This window comes from Podarcis filfolensis (genome assembly GCF_964270895.1).
Source record: "Podarcis filfolensis genome assembly, chromosome: Z".
NCBI classification, from domain to species: Eukaryota; Metazoa; Chordata; class Lepidosauria; order Squamata; family Lacertidae; genus Podarcis; species Podarcis filfolensis.
In genome coordinates, this window is record NC_139617.1 from 37897206 (window position 1) to 37910819 (window position 13614).

The following is a 13614-nucleotide window of genomic DNA, read 5'->3' on the forward strand; positions in this document are numbered from 1 at the left end:
AATGGGAGCTCACCCCATCACAGGGATTCGAACCGCCAACCTTCTGATCGGCAAGCCCTAGGCTCTGTGGTTTAGACCACAGCGCCACCCGTGTCCCCCTCTGTTCATTAGGGATGGGCAAATCTGTCATTTTCTCAGCCATCACATTTCCACAGTAGTTCACAATTTTTTTGCTTTACTAAAGAAATTAACCAGCATTTTAAGTGCACATTACATGCTTTTCGGTAGGCATTTTTGCCTAACATGCATATTTTCACAAACATATTTTCTTTAATGTAATTGGGTTTTTTATGTATTGTTTTAACAAATGCATGCATTTTTATGCACACTTTATTGTGGCACATGTTCACTTGGTTGGAGAGCTGTAAAGGAAAACCCAGAGAAGCATGGATTTCAAAGGATAGTGTCATTTCATTTTGGGAGCTGTTTTGAGATGTGCAAATTAGGTAGGATCAGGGCTTTTTTTATATAGAAAAGGAGGTGTCAGAGGTTGTTGAGCTATTGAGCTTTTTTTAAGGGAACACCCACCTTCTCTTCTTTGCACCAGCACCACTTTTGGCACTAATCGTTGCACCTACATGCTTGCTGCATGATCACTGAAGAGGTGCCAGAATTCAGAACAAATTCATCCCCCAGCCCTACTGTCCGTTGACATGGCTGCTGCTGCTGATGCCCACTGGGTGTGGAACCTGCATGCACCACAAAGGATCTGGGTCACGTTTCAGACATATTCTGTGAGTTCCACAGGACTGGGAGGTTGCCAAAGACTGCATTCCCTCAGAGCCAATCTGTATGGAGCTACATGCTAGCAGTGGATGGGGCAAGGTCTAAAAGGGTTGGGGTGCCCTTTTTTCTTTTTCTCTTTTGGTGCCCCATTTTTCCCCCTCTGCTGCCCCCTTTATCTCTCTCTCTCCACCCCATTTTATATTTTTCTCCTTTGACACTCCCTTACCTTCTCTCTCTCTCTGCAGGGCCAACCACTTTTGTACCCATTTTTTCCATCCTTAAGGGGCACAGGTGGCGCTGTGGTCTAAACCACTGATTCAGGGCTTGCTGATCGGAAGTCCGGCGGTTCAAAATCCTCGCCACAGGGTGAGCTCTTGTTGCTCTGTCCCAGCTTCTGCCAACCTAACAGTTCAAAAGCATACCAGTGCAAGTAGATAAATAGGTACCACTGTGGCAGGAAGGTAAACGGCATTCCCATGTGCTCTGGCTTCCATCACAGTGTTCCATTGCACCAAAAGTGGTTTATTCATGCTGGCCACATGACCCAGAAAGCTATCTGTGGATGAACACCAGCTCCTCAGCCTGAAAGTGAGATGAGCACCACACCCCATAGTCACCTTTGACTGAATTTAACCATCCAGGGGTGCTTTACCTTTATACCTGTACCATCCTTACAACCCATCCAGACCCACATATAGCAACAGTGCTGCATGTTGCCTACTCATGGCACAGGTCATTAGCAGTGGCGAGAAAACAATGATGTGTGGTGGACTGCTGTGAGATTTTGAAGTGCTGCAAACATACCTCTACAAACTTTAGGATTATCCCTCTAAAACTGAACTGCAATGTCAGAAACTGCCTAGGAATCCTATGGCCGTATTCAGTGCTTTTTTCCTTTAAAAATGTTTAGGGCTACTCTCATTTTGACTCAAGAAAATCACCATTTTATAGTTCGAATCGGGGGGAAATAAAAACAGTAAATGGACAAAAGTACAAAGATTCACAAAATGTTTAGGGGTATGCGTACCCCAAGAAAAAAAGCACTGGCTGTATTTATATGTTGTGTTTTCTGTCCTCCAAATCCTCCTACTACTCCCTTGTCCCCCACTTCTTATTTATTTATATTTATAAAAGTATTTCTATACCGCTTTAATGTCAAATATCAGGGTGGCGTACAGCTTAATTCTGCACTCAGCTTGATGGGATTGTTCTGGTTTGATCAGACCATAGTTTGCTGTTACGTCCAAACTGGCAAACTGTGTGATTTGAGTGAACCCCTCTAACCAGAACTGCTAACAAGGACTGCAAACTATACTTTTTTAAAAATGTCAAGAGCATCCAGTAATATTTGTTAGGATTTATTAAGCACCTAAACTACTCCGTACTGCCCTGCCAATCAACAACTTCAGACTTCCCCAGCCTGGTGCCCTCAAGAAGTTTTGGGTCACAAATCTCAGGAATCCCAGCCAGCATTGTCCAAAACATCTGGAGAGGCCAGGTTGGGAAAAGCTGAAATACAATAATGCATAACCTTGGCTACTGCATTACAATTGGAAGGAGAATCCAGGAAAAAACGAGACTTCCGAAGTTGCTCAGGTAATACCAAAGTATTTCTTTATTTAAAAAAATTTAACATTCTGTTCATAAAAGATATCCAAGACTCTTCACAGAAGCAAATAAAAAGGGTTTTTTTTTTAATCAGTGCAGAATTTTTGCGAAAGTATATTCTAACTATGGATAGGTGTGTGTGTGTAGAAGAGAGGCTGTCCCTTGAAACACAGGCAACACAGATGGTAGAAGATGCCACAGTTCACCCAGCCTGGCACCATCGTTGCAGGACTTTGAGGCAGATGCCCAGAGTCCATTCAGCAGAATGAGCAGGAGGGTCTCCAAAAAACAGCAGAGCTGGTTTATCACAATTTGAAGTGAAACCATGTGTATTACCATCTAAAGAGGAGGATATAAGATCATTAAGCGTTTGGAATGGCTAGGGGATGGACGACTGTCAATTTCACTTTTTCACATTTCCAATCTTAGCTTAGTTCAGTTTGCAACATTTCTGCACAGTTTGCTTTTTTTTTTTTAAGTCATTGTGAAAATTCATCATATTATTTTAAAGCAAATTTCTTCCAGTATACACATTTTGGTATGCAATTTCCCCTGATATACACACTTTTGCAAAGCATTTTTTTTCTAATAGAATGCATTTTTGTATGTTATTTTTGTGAGTATAAGCGTCTTAATGCACACTTTCCCCCCAATATACACATTTTGCAGATGTGACGTGGTCTATAAACTGCATTGCAAAATCCGGAGAAATGTGCATGTCAAAGGATAGACACATTTTGGTTTGCACATTATTCTGGGAACTGTGAATTAGAGAGTTTCTCTTTAAACTGTGAAACAAACTGAATTTTTCTCCCATCCCAAGATTGCACCACTGCAGCCCCAAAACAATTATAGATTCCACCCTGACGTACTCAAAACCTGGAGTAACAACATTCGTCTATCCAGCTCAGTACTGTCTGCACTGACTGGGAGCAGCTCCCTAGGAAATTAGACAGGGTCTTTCCCAGCCCTACCTGAAGATTTTGAGGATTGAACCTGAGATCTTAAGAATCAAAGAACTGTAGGGTTAGAAGGAACCACAAAGATCATCTAGCCAAACCCCTGCAATTCAGGAATTTTTTTGCCCAATGTGGGATTCGAACCCACAAGCCTGAGACTAAGAGTCTCGTGCTCTACCAACTGAAATACCCCTCCTGCGTGCAAAGCAGTGCTCTGCCACTGAGCTATGGTAGGTGGAATTGGTTGGTACTCTTCCACTGGAGTTCTTTTGTTTCAGCTCTGGAGAAACCCATTATGAGTTAGTGATCCAATAAAAAAAGCACGGGACTGAGTGTTTTTCCCCTTGCCTCATTTCTTCCCAAGGGAAAACCAGCTCTTTAGCAATAGAACAGAACAAATGGCAATCCTAGAAGACCCAATTTGCCATTTGCTCTGACTGAGCACTAAAGAGCAGCTTTCCCTGGGGGAAGGCACTGGGACAAGAGGGATTGTGGATACATCCCAAGACACACAGCGCTCCCCTTGGGCATTTGCTAGGCTTTCTCCACATAACACCAGATACAGAACCGTGAGCATAGGCATCTAGTTGTGTGGTGGTGAATTTTGAAGTGCAGGAGCTCCTCATGGCAATCCCTATAACCCTGCCCCTCAGGAGAATCCGAAAAATGCAACAAGAGCTATTGATTCTATATTGTAGATCATTACAGACACACATATGCAAAGAGCAAACCATACAGCATACTGCCCAACTTACAAGTATCAGCCAGTCTGCAATCCTACACATACTTTTCTAGGAGTAAGCTCCATTAAAAACAGTACTGACTGCCTAAGTTCAGCTTACAAAGAACTCTAACCAAAGATCTTCACCCTTTTAATTAGAAGTGCAGTGGGTTCCTATTTAAACTGCTAGTGAGAAGAACTCTATCTGAGAAAAGGAAAAAAAGTGTCCAAGCCTCTGCCTGAATGTGGGCTTCATTTGCTGACTTCCTCAGATTTGTCACAAACTTGAAAGACTCATTATCACCTTCATTCACCTGCCAGAGCAAGAAGAGTTCATCAGTTCCCCTGGTGCACCAACAGATGGTTTCATCACTCTTGCTCTGGGTGGGGGGGGTGGAGTCCTGAAGCCGAGCTCGCACTGTGTCCCCCGTTCACTACACCATTGTCAACATCTCTTCTTGTTCCCTGGATTGCTGCCAGGCCAGCTCTGTGAGCATGAATGACCTAGGACCCTCTTTCCCTCCAGAGTCCGGGAGCCATCCAGCACATTTGCTGGCATGGAACTGTCCTGTCTCTCAAGCTGGGCTCTCTCTTGAGGTCTGGTGCAAAGGCCACTGGGGCTGTCCCTCTCTGCACACCTTCATCTCCTGAGGAATTTGACAGACTCTTGAAGTGATGGGTGCCTGAAGACGCACCAAGCAGCAAGTCCTCAGTGAGGCCCTCCCTCTCGTGAGCAGGCTCCTCCATCAGAACTTGCAGGAGAACAACTCCAACGAAAAACAGAAGCCACCTTTTGGCAGGGTCCGTCTTCTCCCGCAGGCTGCGTCTTCTCACAAGAGGTGGGTACAGTATTCGGCTAGGCTTTCTTCCCCTCCGGGATGGGTGGCCAGGAGACCTCTCTGATGATAATGCTGGAGAGCTCACCAAAGTACCAACTGCTGAAAGCTCTCCAGCAACAGGTGCGCCTGTAGCAATGGGCATTGTCTGGCTGGCCAACATGGTTCCTGTAAAAAGAAAAGCCCCAGGAACAGCACAGATATGGCCGCACCTGCTCTCACTTCAAAAGGGTGATGTTTAGGGTAGTAAATCCCTATCCGAAGTCTCCGTTCCCGGCTTGTCAAGGCAAAAACTGCAGAGATGGGTGGAGTGAGGCTCTTGCTGTGATTTTTAGCCTCTCCAAGGCCTCCTTATCTGCTTTTTATTTGCCCTTTTTGCCAACCCTTCTTAGGCTATAAATACTTTATTTGCCAGGGAGGAGCCACTCTGACTCATAGGTGACTCTGCCCCAAACCACACCCATAGGTGGGGATGGCTAGTGAGGCCAAGGGGTTCCTGCCTCCAGCTTTATGCAAAATGCTCAACCTCAACCTCAGAGAGCTCTGTTGGAGATGATGGGTGGACTTGGTACCAAGCTGGAAAAACAACAGAAGCTCTTACCTAGGGACAGCCAAATCAGTCAGTTTTAGTTTCTCTCATTTTCTCATTTTGCCAGTCTTAAATTCAGTTATACATGTCAGCTTGCATTTAAAAAAAAAAATCCTTGTGAAAATTCACCAAGTTTCTCTTAATGCAAATAATTTTGCAAAGCAATTTCCCCTAATATAATTCATATCTGTACATAATTTCCACTAATATACATGCATTTCAATGTACACCTACTCTAGTATTTTTAATACATTTACTAGGCTGAAGACCTGTAAATGAATCTAGAGAAGAATGAATTTCTGAAGGATAGCTGTGTTTCACTTCGCATGTTCTTTTAGAAAGCAAAAATTTGTGGATTCATCTTTAAATGCAAGTTAAATTGCATCCCCCATCGGCAATCCTACCCATATATATCCTGCATCATCTTATTGCAAGGGCAGCGGCAGCACTGCTGCTGTTCCCCCTTGGAAACTGATACCTGGGGTATTACAAGGTTCCTTTGTGGCCCCAGTTCTCTTTAACATCTATATATCTTCTCTGAGGAGACTGCCTGTTTCCATCAGTGTGTGGCACCACCAAACCGTGATCCTATCATTCAGTAGTGGTAAAATCTGAATAATTATACATACCAGCATGGTACACAATTTGGATGTTAGCAGTAACAAAGAAAACTACACATGAAATCTGGGATATGCAAAAACAAAAACAAAAAAAACCACAAACCTGTACTGTAATCATTTTACACCACCTGGCAGAATTTGATCACATATAATTCCAGCAAAGACTTACACAAACACACAGCGATGGACATTTGGCAACTTTAACAGATGCAACAAAACCCTGGAACCTTTTATTCCTTGAGGAGTGGTAACCCTTCAAGTATTTGAAGGCCACTACTATCATGTCAGGGTGGCGCTGTGGTGTAAACTACTGAGCCTTGGGCTTGCCGATCAGAAGGTCGGCAGTTCGAATCCTCGTGACGGGGTGAGCTCCCATTGCTCTGTCCCAGCTCCTGCCAACCTAGCGGTTCAAAAGCACGTCAAAGTGCAAGTAGATAAATGCCACTCTGGCAGGAAGGTAAATGGCATTTCCGTGCACTGATCTGGTTTTGCCAGAAGCGGCTTAGTCATGCTGGCCACATGACCCAGAAAAATTGTCTGCGGACAAACGTCAGCTCCCTTGGTCAGTAAAGCGAGGTGAGCACCGCAATCCCAGAGTCATCCGCGACTGGACTTAACAGTCAGCGGTCCCTTTACTTTTACTGTCATGTCATTTGAGTCTTCCAAAGCTAGGCACATGGAACCCTTTCATGCATTCCTCACAGAACTTGTGGTGGTGTATGAAGCAGCTTCATGTGTTCATGAGCAGCATCCATTGCTCAATGAAAGAGCACATGTTTTGCATGCAAAAATGTCCCAGGGCCAGTCTTCAGCATCTCCAGGTAAAACCTTAGCTGATAGGTGATGGGAAACATTATTTCCTGTCTAAGATCCTAGAGAACTGCTGTGATGCAGTGGCAACTGGTGCCCACTTGGACTGGTAGGATGGAAGGCAGGGAGACCAAAAGTAGGGGGGGCCAGAGAGACAACAACAGGCGGGTCCAGAGCCAATGACATGCGGGGTCAACTTATTCTAGTTTTGTCCCCATCCTCCCTGCCCCACCCCCCCTGCTGTGTTCTACAAAGGCAACACTGAGGCTAAGAAGGAGGAAGCTGACAGTCGGTGCCCCCCACTGGACTGTTGTAATTAAGAAGACAGGCAGGTGGGGGCTGTCTAGGGGCAGACTGGGGTTGGTGGAGCAGCGCCCCATTTGCCAGCCTCCAGTGCCTGTGCTTTTATATATGCTGCTTTTCATTTATCTAAATAAAATTCTGTGTTTTCTTAACATAATGTGAATTGTTGAATTTTTAAAGATGCGTATCGTTGTGCTCCTTGCGAGGATTTGCAGAAAAGTTGCTGGATTGCACATCTCTCAAACAAGCCAGCAAGTCAATAAATATACAACCAGCCCTTTGGTTCAAAAAAACCAACCACCCCACGCTGTCAAAAGGCGCAGGAGCCCTGATGGAGAAAAGGATTTGGCAACCTTAATCTTACAACAGTGCTCCAGCATTCCCACAGGCTCCTCTTTTTATCCAATTATTCTTCGAGGTGCTAGTTATGCCTATATATGTATATTCTAACAGGGACTTGGTTTTGTTGGGTATCTATGTTTTTTCCTGTTTTGTCTTGTTATCATTTTTGCTGAGCCTCAGGGGCGGGGGTGGGTTTTCAGTTTTGGAATAAATAAGAGCAACAGCTATCTCTCAGGCCTGCGGCCAAGGTGGGGGCGCGGTGGAGCAGATGTGAAGGACTCAGATGTTGTTGCTAACAACGCTTGTGTGTTAACAACGCTAGTGTGGGTCGCGGGAGGAGGGAGAGCATGTTCGGCCTGCTATGACCTGCTGAGGCCTCAGGGCGTTTTGAGGCACTCCACCCGTCCCATTCCAAGCTCCAGCAAGGTCTCAGTGGTGAAATTTAATTTAGCAGAACACCTCTGAGCCATTAAACCATTAAACTGATCTCTTTCTTCTCTTTTGTCTGATGCCAGCTATTATCAAACAGGGGCAGACCGGGTGATTCCCCAGCTGTGACTGATACCAACAGGTGCCTGGCTTTTGTTGACAACCCTTCATTGCAGCCGCTCACTTGGGTTCCCCTTCCTCTCAGCCCAATCCCAAACAAGAATAGGGGAGAAATCTGATTCACTGCATAATCTAAAGAAGATTCTACCAAAATGACTGGGGAATAGAGCAACTCCCTTATGGAGAAAGTTTGCAACATTTTCGGTTTAGAGAAAAGCCAAAGAGGTGATACAGTAAAAGTTTATAAAATTATGAAAGTGGATAGAAAAAAGTTTCTCTCCCCTTAACACCATTAACGCCAGAACTTTGGGGCATCCAATGTTGGAAGGCTCAGGACAGATAGAAGATACTTGCATGCATCTGTGAAAATAACAGACATAAATGCTCTATATTAGGAGAAATTGCTTTGCAAAAATGTGCACGTTAGACAAAACTGCATGCAATAATGTGTATATTAGGAGAAAAGTGCCCAAAAATGTTCATGAATTTTAGGAGGACTCTATCTATCTATCATCTATCTATCTATCTATCTATCTATCTATCTATCTATCTATCTATCATCTATCAAAAGCAAAGTGATTTGGGACTGAATTCAAGATCAGTGGGGGGTGGGTCCAAAACCCATTTAAAGAGAATAAAATTACATTGTTATCTAGTAATACGGGGAGTCAGACCATTGTTCCATCAAGCTCAGTATTTCAGACAAGCATGTTTCCCAGTCCTACCTGGAGAAGCTGCTGGAGATTGAACCTGAGACCTGCAGGCAAGGCAGATGCTGTCCACTGAGTTATGGCATGCACCTTAAGACACAGGAAGTTGATTTATAGTCAGACCATTGGTCCATCTAACTCAGTGACTTCAATGCTGGCTCTGCAGTGTTTTAGACAAGGGTCTCTTCCAGTCCTGCCTGAAGATGTTGCCAGGGATTAAACCTGGGACATTCTACAGGCAAGACCAGGTGTCGGCAAGGCTTAGTGGGCATGGGCTGGATCATTCCCACGGAGATTCTCTGTGGGCCAAACCGGCGCAGCGCGACACTGGAAATTGCGTCTGCACATGTCCGTGGTGCCAGAAATCGCTTCTGCGCATGCCCAGATGCCGAAAATCGCACCTGCGCAGAAGCGATCTTCAGCGCCTAGGCATGCGTAGAAGCATTTTTCGGCACCGTGGACATGCACAGAAGCGATTTCCGGAGCTGTGGAAAAGAGTCCCTGTGCTGCGCTGTGCTGGTTTAGCGCAGCACGCAGGGACTCGTCAAGCAGGCAGCTCAGTTCGGGGGCGGCTCATGGGCCACTTCTGGCCCATGGGCCTTAGGTTGCCGACCTCTGGGCAAGACAGATGCTCTACCAGTGAGCTACAGCCCTATCCCATGAAGACCACCACCACCCTCCATAAGACCAGAATATAAGATTACTTAACTGTACCACAGTTTCCTGTTTTAAAAGGAAGGTGGGAGGAGTATTTACTCCAGGTCCAGCCAATCACTGCTGATGGGCAGAGTGTGCAGTGACCAACCTGGCAGCTATCAGGTGACACTGTGGGCCAAATCAGGTTCTGCCTTATTGATGGCCTGGCTTTTTCCTCTAAGTGACAAACCTGAGCTGATCCAACCCCATCGCCTTACCTCCAAGGCATCCGCCAAGGCTGCTAGATTGCATGAGGTCTCAAACATTTTTTCCTTGCCATGAAGCTGGAAATTATTTGCAAGGTGAGTTAACAGTAAGAAAAATCAACACACACACACACAATCTGCTTGGTAAAATCCCTTTGCCTCTTCTGACTCATTTGTTTGATAATTATTGCCGTTAATTGCAAAAGATGGATGCCCTCCCATAGGATATAAACTGTTGTGCTTGACCAGACAAATACCTTGTGCGTGTTCTTAAAACACATGCATTGCTATTTTTAGGGAGAAGTTATTAATAGACCACTGCTGGTTGAGCAGAAAACTCCGCACATAAAAAAAAGAAAAAGAATATATATGAGTCAACAACACACCTGCTCTATCATGCCAACTGTCCCAGTGCCCAAGATTATTTTTGTAAGTAGGTGTAGGTTGGAAATAAGGTATTTGAGTGAAGGGGGGGAGAGTAGGCTGTATGTGAGATCTTTCTAACCCCTGGATCCAGCAACTGTTAAAATATAAGGCAGGCAAGTTTCCTGTGTGAAGGTGATTGCCTGTGTGATGGGCCATTAAGAGAACAAAGGAAAGGGGCTCTCTGAGAGATGGCAAATGGGTGAGGCTCCCCCAGCTCATGGTTAGAAGGAAAAGGCAGAGTAAGAGTGATGTGACCTAGAGGTAAAGCAGCAAGCTGCAGAGACTCAGATCAATGTTTGAGAGCAATGTTTGATTTCTGTTTGAATCCAAGGCGAAAGCTATAAGGGAAACAAGACCGTTTTGGGGTGTTGATGCTGTGAACCCTTCCATCGTAGGCTCAGGTTGTATATATGTGTAAATATCATAAAGACACCACAGTCTCCGCTGTGCCTCATTCCAAAAGGAAAAACGGTCTTTGGGTAAGGGCCTGGAATCCCTGGAATATTGGACTGCCCAGAGATTGGGGGGAGGGGCGGGAAACATTTCTTCAGAATTACAGTGCTATGGGGCAAAACCTGAAGCTGCTTCCTAATTCAGGGCACAGGGGCAGAAATAGAAAGAGCTGACAATGTGAGATCTTGAAAACATCTGGAGAGCTGGTGGGGATGTCGTTACCCAATGCCCATTACCTGTTTTGTTCCCAGGACTGAATTCCCATCCAGTGAAGTGGTGTGCTGTTATCTGCACATGTGTAGCAGCTGTCTGAAATGAGCACACCTCAGCTTAACCGTGGCTTTTATGGGCCCTGGGTTTCAGACAGCGTTCTCTCCCTGCCCTGCTTGAAGATAATGGGGATTGAACCTAGGACCATCTGCATGCAAAGCAGAAGCTTTATTACTGAGCTATGGCACTTCCCCTAGAAATAAAGTACGATTCTAGTCCTCGTGGCTCTGAATGAACAGCCAACATACACAGGAAGCTGCCTTATACTAAGTCAGACCATTGGTCTACCTAGCTCAGTTTTGTCATCACTGTAAGCAGTAATGTGGACCATCAGCTGGGTGAGGACTGCAGGGTCTACTCCCTTCCAGGGCCTTTTCCAACTGGCCCAGGGGGCGTGGCCCAGGCCCTCTCTCCCAGCTATAAAGGGACTCCTGCTGCAGTGAGGCCTCGGACCATCGGCTGGGTGAGGACTGCAGGGCCTGCTCCCTTCCAGGGCCTTTTCCAACTGGCCCAGGGGGCGTGGCCCAGGCCCTTTTTGGAACAAACTTTTTGGGAAGGGTGGGAAGTGTTCTGCCATTGCTTCCTTGTTCCAGGTGGTTAATGTGCTTTAAAATGTCCTCAAGCAGTCGGTGGCAATTTAAATTTTTATTTCTTTTTTTCCTTTTTTCCTTTGTTGGGGGTGGGTGGGATGGATATTTGGTTGGGGATTAATTTTAGTATAATTGTTCTGTTCTTTTTTGTTGTTGTTTTATTGGTTCTGTATAGTTTGCGTTTTGTTTTTAAGGGGCGGGATCAGGGCTGCCTGGGAATGGGGCCCCAGCCAACACGATGGCTGGGACAAGTTCCACAGGGGGGGAAGCACTGGGACATCCGATCTCGGTGATCATGGGCAGGAGGCAGAGTTACGCTAAGACCAGACCATGTCATTACCGAGGAGGCAGGTTTAGTCATTGTTTGAAGACTATCCCTGCCTCCGGGTCTGGCCTGGACCGGATGGATACTGGAATCAACAGGGGAAACCTACATGACCTGAAGGTGTTGCTGTGTAATGCCAGGTCAACGATGAATAAAACCACTGCCATCCACGACCTGATTGTGGATGGAGGATTTGACCTGGCATGTGTGACAGAGACCTGGTTGGAGGAAGCAGATGGGCCTGTCCTTGCTGCTGCTTGCCCACCAGGTTTCTCTTACGCACAGCAACCCAGGTCATGTGGGCGGGGAGGGGGGGTTGCAGTGATTTTTAGGAAGTCACTAGCTTGCACCAGGCGTCCTACTGGGAAGATCCAGTTTTCTGAGTGCATGTTCTGGAAGTTGGGCAATAGGGGCAGTACAGGATTCCTTTTGGTGTACCGACCTCCCCGCTGCACCAAGGATTCCCTGTCTGAGCTGCTTCAGGTCGTGGCGGATTTTCTCCTGGAGACACCTAGTTTGGTTGTCCTAGTGGATTTTAACATCCATGCCGACACGACCTTACAAGGGGCCGCTCTGGACTTCGTGGAAAGCATGGCCTCCATGGGGCTGTCCCTGAATAAGTTTGGCCCAACTCATAGTCATGGACATGCCTTAGACCTGGTGTTCACCTCTAGTGACGTGGGTGATCTGACACTAAGTAAAAGTGAAACAAAAGAAGTGCCATGGTCAGATCACTTCCTGGTGCAACTAGACTTCTCCGCGACCCTTCCCCTCTGCAGGGAGGTGGGACCAATTCAGATGGTCCGCCCCCGCCACTTAATGGATCCAAATGGTTTCCAGAGAGTGGTAGGGGATGCTTTATCCCATGTTGATGGCCTTTCAGCTGATTCCCTGGTGGCCCGCTGGAATGCGGAGTTAACCAGGGCTATCGACTGTCTGGCACCGAAGCGCCATCTCCGATTGCATGGAGCCCGGACAGCCCCGTGGTTTTCTTCGGAGCTGAGGGTGATGAAACAATCGCTGAGACGGCTAGAGCATCGGTGGCAAAAAACTCACTCCGAATCTGACCGGACACAAGTTAGAGCTCAACTTCGAGCCTACCAAGTGGCGATAGCGACGGCGAAGAAGACTTTCTTCACCGCCTCTATTGCATCTGCAGAAAATAGTAGCAGGAGACTCTTTCAGGTGGTTCGCAATTTAACGGAACCACCTTTACCACGGGGCCTTGTAAAGACCCCAAGATCTCCTGCAACGATTTTGCAAAGTTTTTTGCAGATAAAATCACTCATATTCGGAAGGAGCTAGACACCACCGTGGGAGCAGGGCTGGGGCGGGAGAGTGCTAGAGCTCTGTCTGGTCAAGTTGCATGGAATCAATTTCAATCCGTTACCCCCGAGGATGTGGACAGGCTGCTTGGACGCGTGAAACCAACCACCTGTCTCCTTGATCCTTGCCATCCTGGCTAATAAAAGCAAGCTGGGAAGGGCTGGGCGATGGGCTCTGCGGGGTGGTGAATGCTTCCCTCTGTGAGGGAACATTCCCAGATCCGCTGAAAGAGGCGGTCATTAAACCGCTTCTTAAAAAACCATCTTTAGACCCGGCCAGTATGGCCAACTATCGCCCAGTCTCAAATCTTCCATTCTTGGGCAAGATGATTGAGCGTGTGGTTGCTGAACAACTCCAGGCACGCCTGGAGGATGCGGACCATTTGGATCCCTTCCAATCAGGATTCAGGCCTCATCATGGGACTGAAACTGCCTTGGTCGCGCTGGTTGATGATCTCCGGCGAGCTAGGGACCAAGTTGAGAGTTGTTTCCTAGTTCTGCTGGATCTCTCAGCGGCCTTTGATACAATCGACCATAACATCCTTCTGGA